Source organism: Gracilinanus agilis, chromosome 3, assembly GCF_016433145.1.
Source record: "Gracilinanus agilis isolate LMUSP501 chromosome 3, AgileGrace, whole genome shotgun sequence".
NCBI classification, from domain to species: Eukaryota; Metazoa; Chordata; class Mammalia; order Didelphimorphia; family Didelphidae; genus Gracilinanus; species Gracilinanus agilis.
In genome coordinates, this window is record NC_058132.1 from 637627630 (window position 1) to 637632716 (window position 5087).

The following is a 5087-nucleotide window of genomic DNA, read 5'->3' on the forward strand; positions in this document are numbered from 1 at the left end:
AGATTTAACCAGGAACTATATGAATCCAACTATAAAAGTCTCTGCAGAAATTAATCAAAAAAATTTTTAAAAATTAGCTGCTAATGTGTATATCAAACCAATACAATACAACATCAATTTTACCTAAATACTTCTTCAGGGGGGCAGCTGGGTAGTTCAGTGGATTGAGAACCAGGCCAAGAGATGGGAAGTCCTGGGTTTAAATCTGGCCTCAGAGACTTCCTACCTAGTACAGATTCTAAGACAGAAGGTAAGAGTTTTTTAAGAATAAATAAATAAATACTTATTCAGTTCTATGTGGGTCAAATGCCAAAGTAATATGTTATGGAGCTAGAAAAATGACAACAAAATTCATATAGTGAACATTTCAAGAATCACAAGGGAAATGTTCATGAAAAAGGGAAAGGAGCTCTATCACTAGCTTATATCAAACTGTACTAAAAAGTAATAATCATTGAAATTATTTGATACTTGTTAAAAAAGAGAGAGTTCAGTCAATGGAATGGATTTAGGCTCACAACACATGCCATAGCATAGTGTTTGATAGATCCAAAGATATCAGTTATTGGGGGAAGGACTCACCATTTGATCAAAACTGATAGGAAAACTGGACTTCAATATGACAGAAATTGTGTTTAGACCACAACACCATGCCAAGTTAAGTTCCAAATTGATAGCTTAGATATGAAAAATTAAATAATAAACAAATTAAAGGAGCATGAAAGAAATTATCTTTTAGATCTATGGATAATAGAGCAGTTAGTGATTAAACAGATGAGAGAGAAGACCATAAAAGAGAAAAACAGACAGTTCTGATTATATGAAAGTAAGATGTTTTTGCAGAAACAAATCTAACTTTGCAAAAATTAAAAGAGGACTAGATAGGTGGGAAAAAAATCTTTGCAGTTAGTTTCTCTGATAATGTCTCATTTCTCAGATAGATATGGAAATGACTCAAATTTATAAGACTAAAGGACATTTCCCCAAAGATAAATGGTCAAAGGACATGAAATGAAAATTAAAGCAATTTTGACTTTGTGCCTATTATGTGCCAGGCACTATGCTAAGTACTGGTGATAAAATACAATAAAGAAAAACAATCCCTACCTTCAGGTAACTTACAAGCTAAGAATTTACAAGTGATTTAGATTCTAAATCTAAGAAAGAGAAATACTCTCTATATGTACAAAAATATTTCTAAGAAGTTTTTTTTATGGTAGCCAAATTAATAGGGTATCCTATTGGGGAATGTGGTATATGCATATAACAGAATATTATTGTTCAATTAAAAATGATAAAATGGAGTGTTTCAGAGGAAAGAAGAAATATTTCTCTGAACTGATAAATATCAAAATGAGCAGAAGTAGGAGAATAATTTATATAATGATAATAACATTTAACATTATAGCGAAAAATCAACTTTGAAAGACTTTAGAATTCTGTTTGATGAAGCCATGATCCCAAAAGACTGAAGATGAAACACTCCACTCATCTTCTGACAGAGGTGATGAACTTAAAATCCAGAAAGAATGGGGACAGCTGAGTGGTTCACTGGATTGAGAGCCAGGTCCAGAGATGGGAGTCCTGGGTTCAAATCTGGCCTCAGATACTTCATAGCTGTGTGACCCTGGGCAAGTCACTTGACCCCTATTGCATACCCCTTACCACTCTTCTGCCTTGGAACTAATACCTGGTATTGATTTTTAAGACAGAAAGTAAGAGTTTTTTTTAAAATCCAGACAGAAGCATATATTTTTTTTTGTCAAGGTTAATGTGAAAATTTGATTTGTCAGATTAACCAACTGTATGGAGCTTTGTTTATTTATTTATTTTTATTTGCTAAACAAAAATGGAGAGTTACAGTGGGAGGGATATTAGCTTTGGGATTTTTTTTGCTTTTTTTTTTTTAAAGAAAAAACAACAAGGAATGTTTGTCATATGATGCATCACATTTACTTCAATGTAATTGATTGCTATGCAGTGGTCTTACTCAGACGTAAAACTGAGACCCAGAACTACACTGACAAAGAAGAATAGTGAAAATATCTTGCATTGTCTTGCAATTTGAAAAATTTTCAATTTTTTGCCTTAATAGTAGTCAAAAGACTACTATTGACATAAATGTTATTGGGACAAACTGGGAGTATTTATTGAAAAATAATGTGCTAAGTACACAGTTTCACTCATATTTTTATTTTTTATTTTTTAATATAATTCCATTTAAAAAAAATATTTTTCCATGGTTACATGATTCATGTTCTCTCCCTGTCTTCTTCCCTCCCCTCTCCTGTAGCTGACAAGCAATTCCACTGGATAAAAATGTATTATCACTCAAAATCTATTTTCATATTATTCATTTTTGTAATAGAGTAATCTTTTAAAACCAAAAAACCAAATCACACACCCATATAAACATTGCTTATAATTTTAAATCAATGTATTGCTATGATACATTGCTGTTTAATAAAATAAAATTCTAAAAAGCTTCAGTACTAGTATACCTGAGTGATATTCTATTACTGCCAAGCAGACAAACCCAAGCATCCTGGGAACAGTAGGCTCTTCCCTAGTTTATCTGCCATTCAGCTGTCAAATTGATCTTCCTTTCACATAGGTCTGATTGTGTTAGCCCCCCTAGTCAATAAACTCCAATGACTTCCTACTGCCTCCAGGACCAAATATAAAATCCTCTGTTTGGCTTTTAAGTTTTTACCACTTGGCTTTTCACTACCTTTTTAGGCTTTTTGTACTTTACCGAACCCCACATACATACTCTGGAATCCAATGACTCTGGCCTCCTTCTTGTTCTTCTCATAAGATGTTCCATCTCTTGGCTGCGCATTTTCACTGGCTGTTCCCCTCCTTCCTCATCTGGGTCTTTTGACTTCCCTGACTTCCTTCACTTCTCAGCTAATGCCTCACCTTTTTCAATAAGTCTTACCCAGTTTATACCCCTAAGAGATAATAAGGAAAAAGACTTGTACAAAAATATTTATAGCTGTGCTATTTGTGGTGGCAAAAAATTGGAAAATGGGGGGATGTCCTTTGAGGAATGGCTGAACAAATTGTGATATCTGTTGGTGACAGAATACTACTGTGCTCAAAGGAATATTGAATTGGAGGAATTTCATGTGAACTGGAAAGACCTCCAGGAATTGATGCAGAGTGAAAGGAGCAGAACCAGGAGAACATTGTACACAGAGACTGATACACTGTGGCAGAATCAAACATAATGGACTTCTCTACTAGCAGCAATGCAACGACCCAGAATAACATTGAGGGACTTATGAGAAAGAAAGCTATCCACATCCAGAGAAAGAACTGTGGGAGTAGAAATACAGAAGAAAAACAACTGCTTGAGCACAAGGGTCAATGGGGATATGATTGGGGATGTAGACTCTAAGCAACCACCCCAGTGCAAATATCAATAATATGGAATTAGGTCTTGATCAATGTAACATGTAAAACCCAGTGGAATTGCGTGTTGGCTACAGGGAGGGTGGAGGGTATTTGGGGGGAGGGAAAGAACATGAATCATGGAACCATGGAAAAGTATTCTAAAAAATAAAAAATAGAAATACAAAGAAAAAATAAGTCTTACCCAGACTTCCTTAATATCAGTGTCTCCACTCTGAGATGATCCCTATTATATCTAGTTTATTTATACATAGTCATTTGTGAGTTGTCTCCCTCCATTAGCTCTTGAGGGCTGGGAATGCCTTTTGCCTTTCCTTCTATTCCCAGTATTTAACACAGTTCCTGGCATATGGTAGATCTTTAATAAAGGCTTGACTATTGACTGACTGACTTGGTTCTTGTCCAGTGAGCCAAACACGACTGGATCAGAGTTTTATAGCACACAGATAAAATTTGGTCCCCATACACCATATTCTTTGTGTCTGATGTCACGTGAGATATTCCCGTACTGACCCACTGGCAGTGAGGCAAATATTTATAGGTAATTTTTTTCAAGTAGCAATAGGGGGTTCAGCCCAATTCATTCAGAGCCAGATTTCAGATTTCCCTTGTGGCCAATAATATCCACTTTTTAAAGGACTGGGGTTAGGAAGGCATTCTCTGACCATGGATAAGGGGAAAGAGCCAAGTAACGAGGCTACAGTGGGACCCACACATCAGTCTGAATGTCTCTTTAGCAATAAATTATATCCCAGGTAAGCTCCCCAGCCGTATCCAAGGTTTGGCTTCAAATTAAGCAAGGCAACCTTTGAAAGACTATGCAGTGAGAATGAATGAGGTCATTTCCCAGTACTTCTGTAATCCCTGGAAACTTAAAGCACTCTGGGCGCTCGAAAGACACCGCTCTGTGTTCATTTCATGACCAAAGTTAAGTTTTATTATGTCCAGACCCATTCAAGCCACAGAGGAGATGGAGCCAGCTCTGCTTCACACATCATCAGCTATATATGAAATCTACTATAAATTCCAGTTAAGTTACAAAGACTGGCAAAAGAATCAATAGTGAGTTTTGCTCATTAGTCTGGACACGATGTCAGTTAGGGGAGGAAAACCACTGATTTATAAAGTGGAAGAAATCAAAAGAAGTCCAAGTGAAAAAGCAAAGGGCTAGAACCAAGCCCTCTGAGCCTTGGTCTGTTTTCAAATTTATAAAATGAGAGCCCCAGACTAGAAGACATCAAAGATCGCCAGTGGCTCTAAATGCTAATGTCCCATGATTCACAGGCGACAGGAAGCAGTGAAGCACCTGTCGAGGTCATTCAGACACAAGCCTGCTTCTGCTTTCTCATTTTCCTCCTGTCCCCTTTGAAACTCGAGAATGAGTGGTCTTGGTCCAGTGGTTCCTACTTCTTCCTTCTTGTTGACAGGAAAATTTGCTTATTTATGAATTATCCAGGGAGGCAAGCTTTTGATCTGCATTCTTTAAAAAAAATTGTCACTTTGGTCATAGGTTCAGGGCTGGCTTCATTCCTGGAAGATGTGAGCAACGGTCTATTATTGTAATCTGAGTGCTCAGCTTTGATATTACACCCCTGCCAAGTTGGTGAGAACAGAGAGAGTCTGACTGACTGGCTGGCTGACTTATTCCTCAGTGTGCAAACCTCCTTGGA